The following is a 26,792-nucleotide window of genomic DNA, read 5'->3' as shown; positions in this document are numbered from 1 at the left end:
TTGAAGTTTGGACCTAAGATATTTTAATGAGTTTTTTACTTATGCGTTTGAAATTGAACACTTAAATACTTACAATCATACTTTACAATATTATTTTTTCAAATATTTTGAAATTCACTCTTAAACCCAAAAATTTAGACTTGTGGCCATTTACAATTTTTTAAGTAAATACAAGACTGCCATATTTTGAGATGCGACTGTATTGCATACAGAAATTGATTTTTAGATGGCCACTTATTAAAATATGGCAGTATTAAATTTAAGCCATGAAAAAATGCAATTATAAATTACAAAATGCAATACTGCCACAACTCTAAATATTGCTGTTTTGTACTCAACATATTACACGATAATTAGTTTTTATTCAGTGCAAGAACGCCACAAGTCGAAATAAGGCAGTCTTGAATTTTGACTTCAGTGATAATTTGGATAAATAAAAATAAGTATACTGCCATAAAGTAAATATGGCTCTCTTGCATTGAAAATTAACCAATATTTAAATAATTCAATACTGACACATCTCTATAGTGGCTAAATGAAAAATGATATTGAATGTGGCGTTCTTGCATTTAATAGAGCTTATTTTTCTCTATCCAAAAGTAGTCATAACTCAAAATTCATGAATTTTGAGTTGTGGTAGTCTTGTTCTAGGAGTGCACAGTAACTGTGCCCGCAGACATACCGGAAAATATTAACATACTCGCGACGACAGTGGCGTAGCTAAATTGCCTATCCAGGGCGCCGTGTCGTGGCATCGTACAAAAAAAAAACACGTTTAAAAAAACAACACAACTGTTTTGTTATAATATGACGGGAAGAGATGATGCGCAGTACGATTTTCGTTCGGATTTCGTCAGTTGTCAGTCCCGACCGTTTTGTCTCATTACGATACGATATGTATATTATGGTACTATGACATTACGCGCTGCGGTGGCAGCCCCATTTCACGACGATAATATTGACTCTGATCTCTGTCATCCGCACGAGTCGCAGTACAGTTCACTTGCACGAACAAACTTATTCAAACCCACCGCGAGTCGGTCGCGTTTGCGAGCAAACATAAGGCTGGTGTGGGTCTCTCGGAAACCGTGTCGGTAAAATCGCCCCCGAAACTGCACGACTGCCGAGCGTATCGTATCTCGTGTAACTATACGGGTGCGCGTGTGCGCGCATATAAAATACAATATAATACTACCAAAAGGTCCGTCTCCGAGAATTTCGTATAAAACCTGAATACGTTATCGTTTCGCTCGAACAAAATGTATGCATCACACGACGGTATACGCGGCCGTGTCCGTTTGTTGGAAAATATCTGAAATACAATAGCCGCGTGTTGTATACAGAGTGGATTTCCCAGTGTCGGACTAACACGGGAAAGCTCGGTAGCTCGTGTCCCGGGCGGTCTGTAAACATAATATTATTATTATTATTATTCGACGCACGCGGGCGAATGATAATTGACCTAGAACATCATAAAACAGTAAATGACACCGTAATAGAATGATAATATTATCGGTGGAAAGCTCTAAACGGCGCTCGCGGTCGTCGACGTTTTGGGCGAGCGAATAGATGAAAAACCTTTTTGTCGTTATTAAAACATGCAGATATCTTTAAACCCACACAATCGATCGAACCTATATTATTCTATCTATGATATTGTACGACTCGGCTCAGAATATTACAGCTATGGATTTCAAATTGTATGACTATAGGCAGGTATCGCTGCAGATTATAACAACAAGATACGACGTAGGTTCATCACTTCACGTTTGACGGTTATAATAGGTAGATACAGGTATACATCAACTGTTGAGACTACAAAACACCTTTAGCCTCACCAGTTGAGTGGCCGATATCGAGATCTGCCCAATTCGCTGGGACATCCGTCGTCTTGTTAGCGGTTTTGTTTCTATTGAACCGATACCTTAATTAATAATATTTTGTTTAATACATGTTCAAAACATAAAAGTGACGAGCTGCTCGATATTTTCCACTTCGGGAAACATGTATGAACCGTAAATATGATTTTGAGTTTTTAACGTAATTCGAAAAATATCGAGGAGGGTGATACATCATCGGTTAATTTTGTACCACATTACAAATGATCAAAATATAAAGTCAAATAAAACATGATTTTAACCAAAGAAATTCTTAATTATGAATTTATCGAATTCCCTTTGTTTTAACTCGTCGAGTTTCCGTTATCTGAACGCTTTCATTAGAATTCATAATTTCTGTATATTATCTTTGTTTTAAGCAAATAATTGTAAAACAAGCTATATAATATTTTTCTTTATTTTTAATTAAATTGTATACACTTGGTACAAATTCTGAGTAATAAGGTTTGTTAATTAATAATCATGACAGCAAAAATATTACGCAAAATCGGTCAGAAACAAAAATTCTTGTATTGGTCGTATTATCATGTACGTATGTTATAAATTTAACTACCAAACATTTTAATAATTTAAAATCTGTATCTTAATGCCAGGAAAAGTACATAATATTATTAGTTATTGTAATCCACACCCGAAACATACTATACAGCAGACAGACTCCCTCGGTTTTTTTTTTGATAATGATTATATTTACAATTTAAGAAATACTTGTTAGGTACAAAAAAACAAATGAGTCTTCATTGAAATGTTATGAAAATCTAATTAATTATTGAGGTAAAACATTTATTGGTTAACATTTTAAATACGAATGCGGTTTAATAAAATATTTATACGCTATTTTTTTGAATAGTTACCTAATGAAGTTATAAAATAATTGAAAACTAGTTGGCAAAAAGAAATACATTTCTTGTATAAGATTATTCAATATTTATTTATTAACAGTAAAAATCTTTGATTTCTGTAAAATCAATTGACTATAAATACAATTATTATAAGCGTGAATACCCTAAAAGTATCTACAATCAACTCACTTCAATATTGTTATTTTTTTTTATTTTTTAATAACCAAACAAGTGAAATATATAACAGCACAATCATTCAACAATTTATTTAACAAGTAATTTGGTTGGGTTTCTATTTCCCCGATTCAAACATTATGAGGCAACTAAAATTCAGTAAATTGGACTGTTATATTTTTAACAACGATGTTCGTTATTTAAATTTGTATTTATCGACAGCTATAATACGATACTGAAATGTGTACGCAAAATACGTCGTCCTTGACACGGTTTCGACGACAGAAACAATCAGAAGATTTAATAATAATATAATATAGTAATTCGAGCGGTTTGTGTATTGCAAATTACTGTAAAAGTTTAGAGAACAAGCAAAGAGTTATTTGTACACCGGAATGAAATGAAAAAAAAAAATGATAAAACTCAGACTTCAAAGGAACGACATCTGTAGATCCTATATTGTGCATAATATGTAGATCCCATACGATTAAAATTTTTTTTTTCTTTCATTAGGTCATATTATAAAATCTGCCCTGCAGATAAATATTGATCGTACAACGGCAGTGAATACAAAAATGTATAGTTGTACACAATTTACAATATCATATTATGTACATTATCGTGCGTAAATATTAATATGTGGTCGCGTCGTCTATATCAATATAATAAATGTGTACGAATAAAGAACATACAAAATGCATTTCAAACATTCGGAACGTTAGATTTATTCATAACGGACGATGCGTTTTTTCTATTAAATATTTAATCAGCCGATGTGAGCTTATTCTTACGATTAATAACTGCCTGCAGTAGGTAATGCGGTTGAACGCAAACATGTTGTACAAACGTTAACGATATTATCCGGTTGGGTTTATGTTAAAAAAATTTTCTCATCAGAAAATATTGATCGTACAACGGCAGTGAATACAAAAATTTATAGTTGTACACAAAATACAATATCATAATATTATGTACATTATCGTGCGTAAATATTAATATGTGATCGCGTCGTCTATATCAATATAATAAATGTGTACGAATAAAGAACATACAAAATGCATTTCAAACATTCGGAACGTTAGATTTATTCATAACGGACGATGCGTTTTTTCTATTAAATATTTAATCAGCCGATGTGAACTTATTCTTACGATTAATAACTGCCTGCAGTAGGTAATGCGGTTGAACGCAAACAGGTTGTACAAACGTTAACGATATTATCCGGTTGGGTTTATGTTAAAAAAAAAAATGTAATCAATAACAAACATACCTATTTGTTTATAATTGTAAATGTTTTTTTTTTTTTTTGTTTTAATGTCCTTATCATTTTTAGTGGTAAATTACGAGTCAAAGGATATTCTACAAGCTATACGCGTAATTGTATTTCAAGAGTGGAAAAAAGAGAAAAGTAATTATTTAAGAGAAAAAAAACATTTCTAAGAACCGGGCGATTCAATCTCATTTAATTTCGATTAAAATCTGAATTACAGTTCTATATTCCTAAAAAATGTTCTTGAAATTAGTAAAAATATGTAAATTCATTGAGACTTTAATTTTCGCCGCTTATAATTTTTTCGAACGTCTTGTTTATAATAAATTATAATATCTTATCTCAATTACTGCGAGCAACGAAAAAAGGTTTGTACTCCGTTTTTTTTTTTTTCACTTATTTAATAATAGTGTTATTACGACTGTATACTAATGTTACATTACTATTATTATAGAGGTACCTACAAACATCCGTTGCTCGTGTTTTTTCGAAGGCGTAGGCATCGGGTTTTTTAAAGCCCAATGATTCGGAACGAAAAAAATTAATTAGTTATAAAATATTGTAATGGCCCGTGCGCACACATTGTACCCATATATGGTTCGTCGCGCCGACAGTATTGCAATAATACGTTCGAGTGCGTTTTAGTCTAATAGAAAAATATTCTACCGTAGAAAAATCAATACCACCAGATCCGCGTCTACGAAACGTATTTCTCGAAGAACTTTTGGGAATACCTTGCAATCGGTTGTCACGCCTGGTCGAGCTTTAAGGATGTTTGAGGTGTACAGAACGAACGTGAGGGAGGGGGGGGGGAGGCAGGGGAGCAAAAAAAAAAAAAAAGTAAAAAACTATTCAAGTAGAAAATACAACCATTTGTATAACGTTTCGCGAACAAATTTCGAATGGCTACGGTTAATCTACTCACTAGTCTCGTTGAATAGAATAACTCTGACAATACATAGGTACGTATATATCATACATACATAATGTATATATCTATTGTATTTGTATATAATAGCATATAAGCATAATACATACATGGTATACATTGTATTTACAAACATATATATATATATATATTATATATATACAATACTACAGAGTTCTCGGTGGTATTAAACATTAAATTTAATCGAAAACGGTATTTTATTTTCGTCGTGTAATATATTTTATTGTCGAATCGAAAAATGTACATCTACAAAATCTATGATAATTGTATACATTATTTTATCGGAAAATCGTATATGTCTTACAATAGCAGGTAAAACTATAGTAAAGTCTGTCGAAAAACATTCTTACCCGTTCGGGTTTCACGTTCTACCACCTCGTCGCGTCACCTTAATAAGACAGTTTCGCCCGTTTGGCCAAGTCTATTTTAACTATGATCGATGTGAAAAAAAAAAAAAATCAACCAAATCCTCACCTAGGTTCCCGGGTAAATCGAGTAAAAAAAAAACTTTGAAATTTAATCGATCTGTGAAATAGAAAAAATATTATAATAACATATTATAATCGCTCTCGTCTCTCGCATTAACACTAGAGTTCATACTCGTTCCACGTCACATCACAACATACCTTTGTCATTCCACTTCCCGAAATAAACCATGTTAAGAATGGTACAGTTGATCGAATGATACGATCGACAAATGAGCTGCACCCCGCCGACCTTTCGTTTTATTAATTATATTTAGCTTATTATTAGGTTTATCGACGTCTGCATAGTTTCGTTCGGTATTGCTTGCGTCTTACATTGGACGGCGCCCGTAAATATACGCAAATCAAATCAAATTAAAATAAAACAAATAATAATATCGAAAGAAAATACTATAAATAATATTTGATGATAATAATAATAATAATATGGTAAATAAATATTATCACACCTCGTCGTCGTAGGCTTTACTTTAATTTCCATTGATATGCGGACATTATGTCGAAATTATAATACATAATATCGAAGTTAATCAACGTAGTCATTTTAATTCTCATTTAAAAAATAATTTACATTAATTATAATGCAGTGTCTGTTGTTTCATCTATTATTCATCTTATTTTGCATACCAATTGTATCAAAGAAACACGAAAATGTAAGCGTAGTATTTTATAACGAACGCAAGAAGTAATTGCAGATTTCTAAGATATTATGCGAAATTGCTTATGATAATATTGTTTCGTTGCTACAACTCAAGGTTTTACGTAGTATAACGATATTACGTAGAGGTATACCAAACAGCATAATTAGTGGAAAAAGTTTTCGTTTTCTAATTACCGCAATACGTTTTAAAAAAATATTTTTTTTTTTCCAAAACGTATCAAAGAAATTTAGATAAATTATCTTGATAATAATAATATTATGTTATAGAGATAGTATTGCCTCACGACTCGAGGAGGAATAACAATAACAATGATAATAGTAATAATAATAATTACAATTATATTTCTTACGGTTTAGATTATAATATTATAATAATAATATAATAATATTATTTTATCGTATACGATTTTCGTGTATCTCCAATTAACTATGATAGTGATAAAAAGAGTTCACAAGTAATTACGGTAGAGCATTAGCATATAATCATATCGTATAAATTATACAATACGTATGACCTCGGTATTTTATACCATTACAAATGACTATAAATCAGCTTTTCGGTTATGCGTATCGTTCGTATAATAATAATAATAATAATAATAATATGTAAATGCGTCTTGGCCATATATTATCAAAAATGACTCTATAAAGTATAACGGTATTATTATTACAACGTTATGTTTCAATGTCTACAATAGGTACACCCACAACGACTGTGTATTGGTTTCAATAATATTATAATAATATATCTCCCGAAAAGCGCTGCCATCGCGTACTACGACAAAAATTATTATTATTTCGGCGTGACCCGACGGCGGTGTTACGTACAGGCGAATGTAATTCGAGTTAATTTTTCTTAAACATTTCGACCTAACTATAGTCGGTTAATTTTCTAATCGACCTAAGAACTTTACTGGGTTAATTTATATAGTTGAAATCGACGTTGAAATGATACTTAGCTTTACTCGGTTGATTTAAAAATCATCAATCGAGTCAAAAAATGTTTTGAAATGTTTCGTTTTTATGTAAACATTTGTGTTGAAATTCAAACAATCCAACGCTATATAATTTAATACAAACGTTTTCGTCATATTTCTTGATAAAAGATTTTTTTACATATTATATTATATATGTTTTAGTAGATAGGCATGATATTACCTGAAATTGCTACTTTATATATCAAAAATGAATATTCTTTAAATGTTTGATTGAGATTCAAAGTAAATTGGGTACGTGGGTACATTGGTCATTACGATAAAAGTTTAATAAAGCTGTTTGTTATAATTTAGGAAATTAGAAAGAACGCAGTCACTCTTAATTCGATGCGCACACTGATAAAAAAAAATTAGATTAACTTGTTTCAAATTGGGTCAAGTTATTATTTTCATTTACATTTTATAACTTTAAAACTTGTCGAGTGAAATTTATGATTTGTCAACCGTTAACTGTTAACTGTTCTCTTCACTCGACTTAACTCGAGTTAATTATTTCCATTTAATCGCCCACTTAATAGCGAATTAGAGACAAAGTCGTGTCCTTCGCACACCTGTTCGAGGGTCGTACGAAACATGCAGTCCGATGGTCGCAGGGAATCCAAATAATATGTCCTTAATATTAAGGATGACATGAACCCACGACCGTCGTCGCGACTGCTCCAGAATATTCCGACGATAATAATAAATTATTTTGCACTATAATAAAAATAATATAATATTCCACACGTCCATTTTTCCGCCCGGCACGCACACGGTCGAGTATGACGTTATCGCACTCGCCGCCGCTGCTGCTGCTGACCCCTTACCAGGGAACTGGTATAATATTATTATTATGTAGTTCAGGATAACCTTTTTCGTATATTTCCTTTTTTGTTCGCCCCGCGTGATGGTGCCAGGGCTGTTGTACAGGATGATCCATTTAACGTGCTACGCCCATTTTCTGCCGGATTACGGTCTCGAGTAAACCATTTTTATATTATAATTAAAAGCACTTATCCAAAAACACTAAAGTTTATCGAACGTATTTTTCACCGGTTTTTCCCTAAGACCGTTTTTGCTTTTGTATAGTAACACTCTCGTCGTGGTAAGTCGACCAATATTTTTTATTTATTTTTTCAAGTTACACATACGATTCCAGAGCAAATTATTTATTCGAATACTACACGTGAAATTATCAAATTTAGTTTCTGACGCACAATAAATTATTCATTCAATATTTAGCGAAGGCCAGTGAGTACCCTTGTTGTATCGCAGTGAATCGCTATAGAATCTAAACTTCAAATGTTTATATATTTTAAGCAAAGCAACTGTAATGGCCAAAAGACTCAATGCCCGTGTTGTGTACGGAAAACTGTTCAGAGAAATATACTGCGCCGGAAAAACCGAAATAAAATTAATGGGTTATCGATTTGAAAATGATAAATAATAACACTACTGTAAAAAAAAAAAATGACATTTTTTCGCAACAAAAACATAATACTATTTCGATATAATTTTAATGCGTATTTTGTATATTCATAATTTATATAGTGTCACCGCGTAGTGCGACACCACGACAATATACGATTTTCAACCAAACCCTAAAATAGGTATCATATCAATCCAGATAATAGCATGAAATCATTTTTTATCCGTAATCACAAGAATTGAACGATTACATTATGCCTAGAACGAACCTATAGAATATTATACGTGACAGGGCAGTATTAGTTAAAAAGCTCAATAGTTAAATCGTTAAAGTAAAACATAATAATATAATATTTTGATATGATAATATGTTGGTTTTAATGATTTCCATTCATGTAAATAATATATATTATTTAATATTTCCTCTTTTTGCATATTTGTACGAAACAACAAATACCGTAATATCCCAATCGCCCGGTACAATAATATTGTTTGGTACTCTAAATGGATCAACCTGTACACATAAATATTTATAAACGCGAGCGCTGTGGTCATTTGCATTTATTACGTGTTCCGGCCCCCGGTCGGTGTATTTTATTCCGTAATATAAATAGGGTGGCCCACGGTGATTTGTCGATTTTGATTTTTTGCTAAACTAATAAATGGCCAAACACGGACCACCCCACCCTGCAGCGGGTGCGTCCGATTTCGAAACCCTTTTGATTCGACGTTCGTGCAGAAGTTCGCCCGCTCAAGTGACGCAATTTTTCATATAATTTACACGCCATATATTCATCCTGTGAGTTATATTTGCGAGTATTTGCGAGTCTACTTTCAGGATTTTCAAGTCCAAACTTTCACCGTAAAAACAAAAAAAAACATTAAAAGTTCACGCAGCCCACCCGTTTAGACCCCCAGAACTCCAGAATCGGCATCAGACGAAAGCTAATGACCGACAAGAATTTGCAAGTCTGTTTTTAGGTGGCCGCTATAAGCGCTATTGGACTTGGAAGTCAGCCCACCCGCTTTGACCTAGAACCTTAAAATCAGCACCAATCGGCTAATATTATCAGTTTTCGTCTGATATCGATTTCGAAGTTTTGAGTCTAAGTGGGTGGGGGTTACCTGAAGTCGGTCCGACTTTTAATTTTTTCGTTTCACGACGAAAGTTTGGAGTTGCGAGTACTTGCAAATAGTTTACAAAATAATGGCACGGATTCAAAAAAAAAATACAGTGCTCAGGTGGGCCAACTTTCACGTAAGGGCTAATTTGTAGCCGCAAACGAATGCTTGGAGTCCTGCCCCAGCAAAACATTATTATTCGCGATTTCGGGCAGAGACGAAGAGACGATCGAAGCACGTCGTGTCATAATATTATTATATCGCAGCAGGCACGCACACAGGTGGGTGTTTTGGGTGTTCAAACAAGCCCCGAAAAATTTGATTTTCGATGGTTATTTACTTTTTCTATTTTAATGTTAATAAATTGTCATATTACACTTTAATAGAAAGGTATAATATTACACTGTGTTTGTGAAAAACCGGCCAAATCAAAATAAAAATGTAATACTAAGAAATTATTAAATTAATAATATAATTTGAACAAAAATAAAAATAAAAATACTAAAACAGGATTTATAAATGAAATACAAGTATACCTATTGTGGATTGACGTGGGTACAAAAGAATCCCAAAATGTACACAGACACGGGAAATACCTGAGCGGCTAAGCTATACATGACGGAATAACAATTACTGTGGATAAGGGTAATATTATTATAACAGCATTATTACATTTACATGGAGACATAGAAGATAATTGTGAAGATCTTCATAACATAATGACTAAAACTTCACGAAAATTAGATTAAAAATAGTATTGTCATTTTTTTGTTATATCAATGTTTATATTTGAAAAAAAAAGCAGGCAAGTGGATGTCGCTATGCTGTACAGTAGGTTACAAGTGGATCATTGAATAATGGATTGCATCAAACTTGAATTCAATGATATAATATCATTGTATAAGAAAAATGATTTTCAGGGGAGACGGTTTGTTAGTCTGGATGTTTTATACTGTTATTATTTATTATATCATGTATATTGAATTAATATTATAATTATATTATTATTTTTTTTTTATTTTTTTTTTCTTATTGGACTTAAGCCCGCCCCGACTAAGGCCATTAGCTGTTTTGGGGGTTAGGTTGGTACGGTAGGTTATTTTTTTTACGATTGTTTTCGCGGTTGTTACGGTAGGTAGCAAACATGTGTATTATGTGTGGCAAGGTTTTAAGTACAATGAACCCGGGTGGTCACCCATCCGGGAGCTAGTAGCTGTGGCCGTTACTTACTCCCAGTTGCATTCCGCGGCTGGTAGCAGTCAAGTAACCGTTATTATTATTTTATATTCGTTCCTATGATGATAAACAAAGCGTTAGAAATTAAAAACCCATTTTTAGAGGTCTTTCGTAATTGTTCGGTGGTTTTTCCTATGGCATTAAATAACTATTCATAAAATCGAAAAATGTCCTCTCTAAAGCATCATCTTGATCCAATTTTCTAAAAGATAAGGTACTATATGTTGAAATCGAAGCACTCCTTTTAGTAGAAATTTTGTATACAGAATATAAAAAAAAAAAAAAAATATAAAAATAAACATCATTGTAAAACCACTACCGCTCCGCTCAGAATCTAAAAAGTATTATAAGTAGGTATAGCTAATTTTCATAAAAAAATTTCGTATGTTTATTAAAAAAATTTGTACTTTTCAATAACTTAATTTCAAAAACACCCCCTAAAACTTTTTTCTGCGTATTTTACTGTATCGCGGGTACAGTAGAAATTTACCCAGAAATACCCAGAATTTTTTCAATATTATATTCATTGAACAAAACAGCGGTAGTCCAACACAAACTGTACATTTATATTGTAAACCCGTCTGTGACAGAGAACTGTGTACTGAATTAGTTATTGTAATAATTATTGTTAGTAATTGTACTCGAAAAAATGTGGCTCGAAACGAATAATCCGAATACTTTTTCAGAATGAAAGTCGTGATGGTTGTCGACACGTGTCGTCGGAATTATTAGAAACAGTAGTTTATGGCAAAAAAAAAGACGTGTTGGTGAAGCACTCAGGCCCCTTAAATATTTATGTTAGCACCCTGCATATTATATACATGATATACGTAATTTTCAAAATATTTTTATTATTTTAATTTTTTAATTTTTTATACTCCAAGTATTTATTTTTTTACTTGTTCGTCTACATAGATTGTAAATTGACTATAAGTTAATCACTATATTCACTGGTTCAAGTGCATAGTATTATATTAGTACCATAATAGTACTTTTTAAGCAAAATCTGGTTAGGAATTTTGGAACGAAATTTTCAAAATATTTTTACTATTTTTAATTTTCTTATAGTTGTTTGAATTATATACTTTTGATTTATGTTTATACAATTTTTTTTTCTTTCTCAAAAAGCTTGTGAATCTTTGAATTCCCCCCCCCCCCTCCACCACAATCTAACAATAATACATGATATAATATTATTTTTAAATTAATAATAGTATAATACCATGCGACGTTTTTGGTAAAAATAATTCCAACATACTATCATTTTAAGCTATATTACTACTTACAAATAGAAAAACAAATTAATAATATCATTATAAATATAAAGCATCTAATAAAATATTTATAAAAATATAATATGTCATATCGTCTCCGCTCGGAATTGTTTTTCGTCATTATCATACAATGGCTTATCATTGAATTCAAACTTAACGGTTAACGCACCCATTACAGTAGGTACACTTAGTATAGAGAATTTTGTGGCATCTCTGGTTTTTTATATAGAATTTTTGTATATGAATATGTTATATACTCAAAGTATTTATTTTTTTACTTGTTCGTCTACCTATAGTTATAAACTGACTATGAGTCAATCACTATAATAGTCACTGGTTCAAGTACATAGTATTATATTAGTAGCATAATAGTACTTTTTAAACAAAATCTGGTTAGGAACTTTGGAACAAAATTTTCAAAATATTTTTACTATTTTCAATTTTTATACAGTCGTTTGAATTATATATTTTCGATTTATGTTTATAAATTTTGTTTTCTTCGTCAAAAAGCTTGCGTATCTTTGCCCCTTCCCCCACCCCACAATCCAACAATAATGTATGAAATAATATTATGATAATACTCAAAGTATTTATTTATTTACTTATTTCCACCTATAGTTATAAATTGACTATGAGGTAATCACTTTAGTCACTGGTTCAAGTGCATAGTATTGGCACCGTACTTTTCAAACAAAAACTGATCAGGTTCGGAACGAAATTAATCAATACAAATTGATAAATACTAAATAGACCATATTATTTTAACGTTGAAATAAAATATTTGGCTTAAACTTCTTTAACTATATTATTATACTTACATACGTTTAAGTTGATACTTTTTGTAATAAATATAATTATATTTAAATATAAATTGAATTCTTATGATGTAAGCCTATACACTCAAACAATTTACTTATATTTGAATATTACCATGGTAATATATATTTTGTTTAGTTAGTGTTACATATTATATTAATTTTATTTCTACTAATAGCATTTTTTATTTGGTTTATACATAATCTACAGTAATAATAATTAATATTATACTTTTTATTTACTAAATTTTATATTGTCGCTTATCTTGAAAATGACGATTATCATAAACGAAGGATTGCTTAAAATTACACAAAAAATGTGTTTAATGGCCCTAACTATTTACGCATACATTCTATTTTCATCACAAATACAAACTTGTCTACCGATCAAAACTGGCTCGAAGATCTATCCGTTTGATAGTGCATTTTTCCAATCGTCGGTACTTTTCTTGACTGCAGCTGCTATATCTATAGTCGAATGTGATATATGGCCAAACAATACGAAACCAAAAAATAGAATAATTCAATTTTTTGCAGAGGTAAACAAATTAATATTGATTGTTTGAATTTATCGTATACTCGTTCAATACTAGTTTAATTCTTTCAAATATTATGTTTATTAAATTCTAATAGTACCTAATTTTTTTTTTTATAAAATAACATAATAAAAATGTAAAATACAGAACGTCTTAAAACTATGATAATATTCCATAACGTCAAGTGCGTACTTACATAATTGTAGTGTTGATGTTAAACACTCAACTTTGGTGTTGAAAATTTATATTTTTATAGCTGTATATTATGACAAATGTTATACTACTTGTCTACGCTGTATTTTGGCACCCAATAGTCATAACCACGTCTATATTCACTGATAAACTGAGTGTCCTAGTGAGTTTTCTACAACGATTGATAAATTGTACACAATTGACGACAATCTCACTTTTATAGACACATAAACGGTCGGGAAGTGCGAATATATACAAAAAAAAGCATTCCAAATTGCATGGGAAGCATTCACAGTACGAAGATCCATTGCAATTTATTGGGCGCGTTAGTATTGTATTATGTACTCGAAAAGTTTGGAAAGAAAGACTTGTAATTATTTCCTGGATATTATTTTGAAAAACAGACAATTAATGATAACAGTAACGATATTTCAGACGACGTATAAGATGTTTGTTTTGAAGTAATTTACTCGAATCGGTATGCCAATAAGCTATCATAGCCATACACGTGAACAATATCGAAAGTATAATCCTCGCAAAACAAAACAATTATATCACGCAGTACGCATAATTAGTGTTCGAAATTTAATAAATATTTATTTTTTATAGTTTTGTATTATAGGCAGCTATGAATACGTCAAATTCGCAGTATTGATAACGAAATGATAACGTCATGGATTGCATACGTTTTCTTGAAACTCGATTGCTTCAGAAAGTGGAACTTACGAAAATTTAGTATTCATGCATGTATAAACAAAATATACTAAACAAATGAAATAAAATTATTACTTTATACGATTTTAAATATAATTTTACTGTCATAAAATTAGTTTTTCTAGTTTTTATTATTATTATATTATAAACATGTTTTTAATGTACAATCATTAAACTTTATAATTTAAAAATCATTACTATTTATTGTTTTGAGGTGTATACTATTCGTAATAGTAATATAATATCATTGTCAAAAACGATTCTGAGCGTAAACGGTCAGTCGGCCTATGATATTAGTAAGTATATTGGATGATATTATTGTGAATAAAGTAATTTATATATAACCTACTTACGTGGAATCTCGTTTTAAATTTTCAATCATTAGATATTTAGATATAAAAGTTGAATATTTTATAAATTTTTAATTACAAAATAATTATTAAATGTTGTAAAAATTCGAACTTTAAATGCTCATAAAAAAAAATTGTGCCTATGTATTTTTAATATTTTTCAACTGCTATTGAAACAATATATCAGAGGCATTTTATTAAATTTTCAAACTTTTTGCCCCATCAGATTAAACCTTATTGGTATTCATAGACAAAAAAAACTAGAAAAATTGAAATTTGAAATTGTCCGTAAACAACTCAAAACGAGTCAAAATATGTTGAAAATGTTATCAAGTATAAGAATTGATGTAATAAACATATTATGATGACTTAGATATACATTCATTTTTCTTAGAGTTGCACCAAAAACCAAATTTTGTCGAAAACCGATTATGCTTAAAAATTCCCGTTTTTCCTTGATTCGTATGTTGTTTTTCCCGCGCTTTTGAAAACTATTGAGAATTTTTAAAATTTTGACCTCCCCATGATACTGTTGAGGAAAATCGAAGCAGTTTTACTGCCCCAAACGGTGGTGACAGACACAAAAATGAAAAAAATTAATAAATGAAAAAACACACTTCATCGTAAAATCAATACATTATCATCGCTCCGCTCGGAATCTAAAAATATGAGCCACCTTTCGGCCGTGACGCCGCGGGATTTCGGGGATCGGACTTGTACGACAAAATCGGTAGGTATAGATTTTTCGATAGAACCCTCCCCCACCCCGAAAAAAAAATCACCACGTTCCTTATCACGGATGTCTATCGCGAGCTGATGATCTTATTGTGTGTTTTTACTGGGAAACGCTTCACTGCCACAGAGCGTATACTGCGGGACACTACTTCCGGATTTGACGCGAACGGAGGCTGCTGCTGGCTTATAATTTACGAGTGTTTGATGTATAATAATATACCACGTACACCATGTATCTTGGGGGGGGGAGCGAGACCTCCCCTCCGAATTTTCCACTAGCTTCGTCCGCCGACCACCAACCACCACGACGTCGTCGTGGTGCACGGTGCATGCACCAGAGATACGCGAACTATCACGGCCGCGTGCCAACTAATTCAATTTTTATCGGTTTAATTGTTTTATCTTCCGGAAACGATGAAAACGCCATCGCCCGTTATATCGGCCCCTCGATGCGCGCGCACCGTTTTCACGCGACTGCAGTGGTCGTCGGACCTTGTCGTGAGGGGGGGTGTAGGTCACTGCAGACATCTGGAAATCCATCACACATCCTGCGGGTACCTACCGAGTACTACCGACATTTATGTTTATTAGTACAATATACGCCTATAAGGTTCGAGTTGGTTAGGTTCGGAACTCGTCGACGAAATATAATGATATTTTACTCTCCGACCGATTTCTCGATCGTCTTGAAATAATAATAACAATATTAGGATCTTGTCATCCATAGGTTATAATATTATATCTATGGTATCTATCGTGTAATCTACTCGCGCAGATGACGTGCTTAAATTCAGAAGTCCAAACGTTGTGATAATAATTATATCGATGGTGTTTTGATGGCGCATACCACATAATTCAAATTGTTCTGGAGGAACAAAATAGTATTTTTAAAAGCGATAACGTTGAAATCGGTTGATCTAGGATATACCTTCATATTATAGTAGGCGTGTTGATAATTTGATAAAGCTTATCATCAAAATGCTTAAAAAAAATTTGAATTATATCATTCAAAGTGGTAGTTGTAGTCGCGGTATGCGCCCTTTAACAGTTCTGATTTTTGAACTCCCTTCTATATCACAACCACTAATGATTGCGTGGTAAACTCCCTTATTACATGTACAGTATAAATATTTTTTATTTCGTTTGGGCGTCTTAGATGCCCTGTATAGAAAATGAACATCAATATTTTTAATCACCCTTTTCATACAGATAATGCCCCCATTTTTTCTGAAAATATTGATACGAATATCTCATTTTTCGTTTTTCGTGGTATACGCCCTTTTTAAAAAAAACCCATCGATATCATAATATTATATAATAGTCGAATTTTAAAAAAAAAACTATAATATTGAACTGTGCAGTACCGCAGTGATTTCGGGTTTTTCGAGACTGCACTTTTAAACGAATTGACGATAAAAACCTTTTCATATTACAATAATATTAATATCGTAGTCACATTATTATTATTATTGTAAATCCGTTTTAGCCGTCCGTTTCGGATTGACAAACGTTTTGACAAATATATAATAAACCGTATTAATTATATTTCATCAATAACAATAATCGCGGTCTATTAGTTTGCATATCCGTCGTGACAATTTACGACCCAATTAGGTGTCCGTTCCGGATTAACTGCGGCCGAGTCGTCATCGTGTCGGTGTATTATAATGTCGCACGATTATAATAATGGTCGCGTTATTATGACATTATTATAATATTATACTATGTAGGTACCTACCTATACAGGGTGATTTATTAAGCGTAAGACACTCACTATCTCAAAAAGTATTAATGTTTTTGAAAATATTTTTTTCTATAGTTTCAAGTTGTCGAAAAAACAACATTTTTATTAAAAAAATATATTTTTAAATATTTTTTACCCTTATAAATTTTTAAGTTTTTTACTTTTTTGAATGACAGCATAGAGTTTTAATTTCATTTTCCAAAGCAGAATATTTTTCTAAGTATTTTAATACATAAATATCGAATTTAGGACGAGTAGTTTATGAGTTATAAGTGTTTAAGGTTTAGACCAGCGGAGTAGTGGACACACATTTGCGGGGTAACCCAATACCACTCCACTCCACCCATCTAAACTTTGAATGCTTATACCTCATAGACTACTCGCCCTAAATTAGATTTTTATGAATCAAAATACTTAGAAAAATATTCTGCTTTGGAATATGAATTTAAAACTCTATGCTGTCATTCAAAAAAGGAAAAAATTAAAAAAATTATATTGATAAAAAATATTTAAAAATATTGTTTTTTTTAACAACTTGAAACGATGTAAAAAAATATTTTCAAAAACATTCATACTTTTACGCTTTATAAATCACCCTGTATACCTATAATAATAATATACCAACGCCGATGTCGATGTATGGCGGATGTGAGTGATATTTTTATGGTGTGCGCGGATAACGGTATAATAGGTTATATTTTTAATATTTTAACATCGACAACAGGTAGGTATAACTCAACGTTTATTCGTGTCGTTGTTCCTATACGGCGCCCTGAATTTAAACGCATAGTATCCTGTGAAACACGAATTCGAAATTCATGACATAAAACGGTTGAAGTTTTATCATACCGCAATATTAAGAAGAAAAAAAAACACATTTTTAATTATTTTTAACCATTTGGAAGACCGTACGTAAGACGAAAAATAATATTCATAAAATGTGAGTAAAAAGTTTTTGATAAACGGAATTTGTAAAAAATATCAAAAAAAAAACCCCCAATAAAGAATGAAAAATTAATAAGATACAAAAAAAAGATCCCAAAAATATTTAGTTCATTTGTACCTATCTAATAGTTGTGTTGAGACAGTTATGTGTTATAATACAAACTAAAAATAATGCATTTTCCTACTGTTTCATAGCGTCATACAGTATATTGATTTAATTATATTTAATTTATTAATAGAGATGGAAAACGTAACGGATATTAGGAGGAGAATCAATATATATTATGAGAAGTGTGAAGGGCGCACACGGCTTTGCTTCCTCTGAAGAACACTGGGCGCTTAAGCCCCCCTAATATTTTTGGGGGATTTGAGCCTGTGGGGAAAATATTATATCAGCTACCTCTATACGGTGTCTCGAGGAAAATAACAGGTAGGAACGTGAAAACCTCAGACCATTACAATATTATCATTGTTATTATCGGCATTAAAATTCAAATTTCGCGAGCGCGCTCACACTTCATGATATTATAAAATAAATAAAAAGGATCGGCCCTTTGGTGGATGCGTATACCTACACGGGCACGCTGTAAACCTATACGACCTGGTATGAGGTATAATAACGTTACATTGCGTTTTCAGTCGACTAGCTTTTTATTATTATTATTATTATTTTATTTTTTATACTCGCGTATTATTAGTATTTACTACCGCTGTGGCGGCTGTGGCGAAGGCGACGACGACGACGACACGGAAAACGCCTTATTGCCGGTTTTCACATTTTGCCTCCAATGACATGTCCGGGACCTCCGCGGGGAGTTGAAACTGCAGTTGGCACGTGAAATTAAAGGGTGCGTGTGAGGAAAAAATTCCGACGATGGGGAGAGCGGTTCAATACATCATTTAGTTTTAATTTTATCATCGTGGGTTTTTTTGTCGGCGGAAAACGAAACGAAAAGAGAGAAAACGTAAAATCACCGCACACAGGCGGCCGCCTACAGTTTGATGCGTTGTCCGGATGAAAATATTTATCTTTTTTTACTTATCGTCCGGACAAAAATAAATGCAATGCGTCCATCCATCCTATCTGTAGATTGCAGATGAATATACATTTCGCTTGATTTCTTTCGTTTTTCTAAAGGTACAATATTTCACGTTTGAAATGTACAGAAGAGGTCGCCGTGACTGCTCGTAATTTTGAATTTTTGACGCATGTTTAAAACCGAACAAATTAAATCGTTTGTCTTGTTTCAATTTAATTTATCCGCATTATTGGTTATTATATTGTTTTCATTGCAATAAATAATCGTTAACGCACAAAAGAATAAAATTGAGTGCCAGGATAATATTTAAAAATGTTCCGTATTATACTTATTTATATCCGTTAAACATTCGTTTTTTTTATTGAAATTTAATAACTTAGTCTATATTGTATGTTAAATATAATAAATTGCGGTAACTGCAAGATTATAAATATACACGACAATTTAATCGACAAATAGTGTTTAAAAACCTAAAAAATTCTATAAAATTACCATCTGTTTCGATCTTGAGTTGAAAAAAACGAGGCTATCTTATCTTTGATGTGTTATAAATTTTTTATTCGATCATATGTCATCTTTTCAAGATGATTTTAAAGAGCACAACTACACTGTCCGCTTACAATGGCCCCCCTACAATGCATTTATAACATTAGCACAATATAATATAGAATATTATTGTGTAAATATAATTATAATCATTATCATTGGGTTTTGGTGAAAAGAAACTCAATATCTCTGTGTCGAGTACCGTGGTATGATGTTATATACCACGAAACTAATTATAAACGTGTTTTGATTGGAAATAAATCTATGTAGTTAGATAATCCATTAGTGAATCCAAAGCACCATAAGTCTGATGATGCGGTGTAGCGATATCACATTATTTCAGATTGTCTACGAAATTGTTTCTTTCAACTTTTCGTGCCCTACACCGACTACCGCTGTATGATAAATTATATTTACTGATATAAAATATTTCGATTTTGTTCTAAACGTCCGCTACAGTCTAAGTACTATGACGTCCGAAAGACGGAAGTAAATATTAAAACCGATTGTAATTACAACTGTTCTAGTAACACAAAAGTTTTGATTGATTATAGAGAAAATCAAACATATTGCAACATAATATTAATATTTATGTATTACAAGTAACTATATTATATTTTGAAGACAGTATTTACTCGATCATATTAAATATTATATTATAACGTTATTTTTTTAATAATTTAAAAGTTTCAAACTTCTAGCTTTAATAATATTGCGAATCAATTATTATTGCAATGATAAATTTAAGAAAAAAAAATTACACCCACAACCGATTTTGAATAAAATTCTATAACTTCAAAATAAGAATACCTACCTATCTATATTATAATAATATTTTAACCATTGTCGTACACCATTTTTCGATACGCTGGTACATATTATTATAATGCTTCATAATAATTGCATTTAGGTCTAATCGGATTAAAATTTTTTTAAAGGGAAATATTACGTGCGTTGCTGGAATTATTTTCGTTCGCTATCGATTTTTCGCGAACTACATAAATTCATTTTCTGATTCACGGAGTATATTCATCAGCAACGATATGAATAAATTTTGTTGTTAATTTTGTCCGAAATATCGTACGGTAAAAAAAAAAATGTGTTTTTAGTTTGTACTGCTGAATAATTAAAATATGAATCATGAATTGCAGACATTATACATTGTGACAACGGAAACAAACAAAAATATAATGAAATCATATTAACGGAAACTTAAAACGAATACGCTTTTAATACAAACTATATGGTAATGTTTGAAACAAAAGTATTTTTTTCAGTGGTAGGCACTGCAGCTATATACTGTTTGCAAATACATAGGTATAAAAAATATAATTATTGTTTACGAATCATTAACCGGAATTATAAGAAATACATGATAAACATCGAGCAGGCACACATTTTTATTCAACATAAACAATTATCGCGATTTTATCGAATTACCTATTGGTAGGCAGTGTTCGGACTTGTCTAGATAATTATTTGTCCGTCTTTTATCGTATCTAGATAAATAGTTCCAAGTTATCTAAATGTTCATCTTCGATACATTTTTTACTAATCTAAATAAATTCATCTAGATAAATTTTTCATTGATAAAAATCGTGAAATTGTACAAACGCATTTTTAAATATTTATACAGATTCTCAAACGAAGTTTATGGTTTATAAGTAATGTAATTATTTTTATTTACATCATCATTATTATTACGTTCCTAGTGCCCAACTGAAATACACCTAAATTGATAAACCGTTTAAAAAATAATTGTATCTTTTTTTTTATCTAGATAAAAAAGTATTCGTCTTTATCTTTATCTAGATAAATATTAGTTAAGTTATCTTTTATACATGTATATCTAGATACATTTGAGTTGCATTATATTTATCTTTATATAGATAAAAAAAAATACCTATCTAATCCGAACACTGTTGGTAGGTAGGTAGGAAAAACAGTTATAGGTGACATATTGAAAGGAAAATAATTATGATTTTTTTTTCCCATTTAAGTTCTTTAATATTCGTTTGCTAAATAATTGTACGATTCAGTTGATAACACATCGATCAGGCCAGTATAATATTCAAGCGTGGACAATACGGGACATAATCTTCAAACGAACATAAAAATTAAAAATTACCAAGTATGGTTATGTTTAAAACAAAAGTAATTTTTTCAGTGGTAGGAATCCAGCTACTGTTTGAAAATACATATAAAATATATAATAATTGTTCACACTATTATTTGGAATTATAAGAAATATATAATAAACATCAAGCAGGTACACATTTGTTTAAATATATAAACAATTATCGCCATTTTATCGAATTACCTATTGGTACCTATTATTGTTCTGGATAACTGAGGGTATAGTTAATTATTGTTATTTTCTCATTTTACTAAACAATTATTAGTCGTAGGTATGAAAACAGTTAAAGGGACATGTTAAGGGGAAAATAATTATGATTTTTTTTTCCGATTTAAGTTCTGTAATATTTGTTTGCAACAAAATTTTACAATTCAGTTAGTAACACATTAATAAAGCAAGTATAATAATATTCAAGCGTGGATATGGGACACAATCTTGAAACAAATATATAAATTACAAATTACCAAATATGGTTATGTTTAAAACAAAAGTATTTTCTTGCAGTGGTAAGCACCAGCTGTTGTTTGAAAATATATATAAAAAATATAATAATTGCTTACACTATTATTTCGGATTATGAAAAATATTTAATAAACACATTTACTTAATATAAATAATCATCGCGATTTTATAGAATTACCTATTGGTACCTATGTACTTATTGTTCTGGAAGACTGCGGGTAGTTAATTATTGTTATTTTCTCATTTTACTAAACAATTTTTCGTAGGTATGAAAACATTTATAGGTGACATATTGGGGGGATGGGGGGGTAATGGGTGAATAATTATGATTTTTATTTTAATATAAGGCAAGTATAATATTGTTTAAGCGTGGATATGGGACATAATCTTCAAACAAATATATAAATTACAAATTTCCAAATATGGTAAATTTTAAAACAATCGCAGTTTTATGAAATTACCTTTTGGTATGTACTTATTGTCCTGGATTACAATCGTAACTGCGGGTAGTTAATTATAGTTATTTTTTCATTTTACTAAACAATTAGCCGTAGGTATGAAAACAGTTAAAAGGACATATTAAGGGGAAAATAATCATGATTTTTTTTTCAGTGGTAAGCACCAGCTGTTGTTTGAAAATATATATAAAAAATATAATAATTGTTCACATTATTATTTCGGATTATGAAAAATATTTAATAAACACATTTACTTAATATAAATAATCATCGCGATTTTATAGAATTACCTATTGGTACCTATGTACTTATTCTTCTGGAAGACTGCGGGTAGTTAATTATTGTTATTTTTTCATTTTACTAAACAATTTTTCGTAGGTATGAAAACAGTTATAGGTGAACTATTGGGGGGGGGGGGGGGGGAATAATAATTATGATTTGTATTTTAATATAAGGCAAGTATAATATTGTTTAAGCGTGGATATGGGACATAATCTTCAAACAAATATATAAATTACAAATTGCCAAACATGGTAAATTTTAAAACAATCGCAGTTTTATGAAATTACCTATTGGTATGTACTTATTGTCCTGGATTACAATCGTAACTGCGGGTAGTTAATTATTGTTATTTTTTCATTTTACTAAACAATTTGTCGTGGATATAAAAACAGTTTTAGGTGACATATTAGGGGGGAAATAATAATTATGATTTGTATTTTCCATTTGAGTTCTTTGATATTTATTCGCTGCATAATTATACGATTCAGTTAATAACACATTAATAAGGCAAGTATAATATTGTTCGAGCGTGGATATGGGACATAATCTTGAAGCAAATATAAAAATGACAAATTATACTTGTACAGGTAGTAATAGGTACCTCGCATTGTATAGATCGCGTGCGAATGGGCCACACGCAAATGTCGACATTTCAAATACAAACAAACCCAAATTTTTTCTTTCACTTTATGTGGTCGTACATAAATTATTACAGTTCGAATTATACGCAAAACGTTGGACCGTGTCCATTCATGGGTGTAAAAATAAAAAATATGAATTGTCGAGTGCATAATATTATAGGTATAGTATAATATTTTTGACGCTTCTCGGTATCATTATTTATCGATGTAAGTGTACAGTTTATCTAGGCATTAAGTATACCTACGCATTATAATATTGAGTCGCATACGCGATTCAACTACATAATATTATATTAATTATTCGTAAAATGCAATAGTTCATATTATTATATTATTATGTTATACTACAAGCAAATTGTTATTAAACTCCCCCGAGTCCGCGTATTAATAGCATTTTCTATAATATACACAAAACTGTAATCCGGAAACTTAAATATTGCTCTTTTTGGTGTACACACAAGTACCCGCGGTACAGCTGGAACACACTGCACAAACACACAATAGATATATATTGTGTACGTCTAGTTGGCTATCCACCATAAAGCAATAGTTCGTGTTATGATGAATATTACTGCTCAACAAATTATTCATATTCCCGGGGGAAATCTGTAGAAAGTTTCGAGACGTATGTAAATTGCGTGATATTAAGTGTGTATTATAGCAGTATCATTGTCAATGCGGCCCGAAAACGACTTCGGGAAGACGACATCCGCCAAGTGCCCACGCGAACATTGCGAAACGAAACGGAGAAAATAACGGAGTTTTAATAAAACATAATATTGTTATTGCAATATTATAATACATTCGACGTAATATCATGTATTATTTATTATTCACGTCGCAGTGGAATTATTACACTTTGCGATGCACGCCGAACGCCCGGGACATAATAAATTACGTTCGAAAAAACATTTTAACTAGTAGGTCGTGCGCATTATTTTGTGCTGTGTGTGTAAAAGTTTCGTCTTTTGAAACGAACCAAAGTAAAACACACCGAGTCCAACTCCGCACAGCCAGCGAGCGCGTGCTGCACCGTTACTTTGGTTTTATGTGTAAACATTATAGCGTATAACAACGCGAAAATTATTACAACAGACTGTCAAATCAAAGTATAACTCGCTTTGCACGGGTTTTTAAAATTCCGAAGGGGGGGACGAGGTGGCCGAGCGGTCTAACGCGACGGATTCGGCACAGCCGGTCCGAGTTCGATCCTCGACCACTGGGCGGCATTTTTCTCCGTGCAAGTCACGGTGTCCGGAGAACAAGTGCCGCCATCCCCCCCACCCCGGGGCACGGCAGAAACCTACGGGTGGCCCATTAGAAATTCTGCCAAACACAACACACACGTGTACCAACCTACCCAATATAAAACCTACCAAACCTACCCAATATAAAACCTACAGTGCCCTACCCACACCCAATGGCCTATGTTGCCGTGGGTTACCCAATAAAAAAAAAAATTCCTAAGATTAACGGACGGTGCAGCGGGTGAGCTTGTTGGCTTATTTTTTTTTTTTTTTTGTATCGCGCGCGAGGGAACGTTTGCGTGAAATATTATTACATATTATATTATTATATTCTCCGAGACGTACCTACACGCCCGCCCATGACACCCACACTCTGCAGACGGTGCCGTAAGACTTTACCGCCGGTGATGGATTGGCGGGAGTATGATTTTTTTTTTTTTTTTTTTTATCGTTACAGCGTCGACGTCGTATTATAATATTATGGTTATTAGCAGCTCACGATTCGATCGTATAATTATTATCATGTACGTCGAGGGCCGGTTTTCACAATGATGTTTAAAAATATCAATATCGATTAAACCAAATTAAGTTTTTCTACTCCATTTACTAAACACAAAACCCACTATACCGCCATTAAATCAGTAATTTCATTTATATCGGATGCTGGCTTTGTTATATAATATTAAATCGTAACGTATGTTATGTCGTATTATGTATAATTTGTAAATGTTGAGCTACCATAGTTATATACTAAAAGCTCATAAAAAAAAAAAAAAGTTGTGTGTTTTGATTTTTTTTTTTTAAAAATGTGATTATTTTTTGTGTGTCGGGTCCTATATAGCTTCGTAGGTATATAGATTCTCTGGTATTTTGCATTCTTCTCTGGTCCCCGTGAAGATTTGGCAACGGATGATGATGTGTTTGACTGTGATTAAAGAATTGCAAGAACGGCATGTCAGAGGTTCGGTTTTTCCAATTAAGTATCCCGCACGTGTAACTCTCGTGTGGACAATTCTAAGTATAGGTTCATTATTACCTCTTCTTTTCGATTTGAATATCATGTTATATTATATTATACCACATCAGACGGCCCTAGCGTAGGGTTTTCTCCCCGAGTTAGGTAACCAGAATAGTACGATAATCTACGACGATAATTATTTACAACATCTATATTGTTTCTTTTCGATTTTGACCGATGGTTGTTTTCGTTTTACTTCGAGTTTTAAAAAATTTACAAAAATACGAATAATTCATTGAAAATATAAAAAAACAAATTTACTATAAAGAATTTAATGTCTCATATTATTCAAAAAAAAAAAAAACCAATTAATAATTATAAATAATTTAACGTATCGTATTGTTTAAAAACGACCAATTAATAATCAGCAAACGTACTTTTTTCAAAACATACAGTCACAGCCCGCTCTCAAGAATTAGTAGTCACTTCTTTCGGCCCTCCCCAAGGCCCGAGTGCCCCTTGTTTTTATGATTATATTAAACTGTTGGTAGGTATCTATACGACGTCGGCCGAAGCTAGGTGCAAAATTCGTATATCTTATATTTTTGACTATAAGCGTGATGGTGGGGGTGGGGGGAGGGGGTGAACTCTTGGCAACGACCGTCATACTATCAAAA

At 31.7% G+C, this 26,792-nt stretch overlaps 1 protein-coding gene and 1 pseudogene across 1 annotated transcript in view; one reads left to right on the top strand and one right to left on the bottom strand.

Moving 5' to 3' along the window:
• The window catches only part of LOC132944403 (zwei Ig domain protein zig-8-like), a 585,143-nt gene that overhangs the window by 486,013 nt on the left and 72,338 nt on the right, over nucleotides 1-26,792 (bottom strand). The gene's annotated exons all lie outside the window — the stretch shown is intronic.
• Nucleotides 9,676-14,374, top strand: LOC132945032 (uncharacterized; annotated as a pseudogene).

Source organism: Metopolophium dirhodum, chromosome 5 (genome assembly GCF_019925205.1).
Source record: "Metopolophium dirhodum isolate CAU chromosome 5, ASM1992520v1, whole genome shotgun sequence".
NCBI classification, from domain to species: Eukaryota; Metazoa; Arthropoda; class Insecta; order Hemiptera; family Aphididae; genus Metopolophium; species Metopolophium dirhodum.
This window is presented reverse-complemented; position numbering and strand designations above follow the sequence as displayed.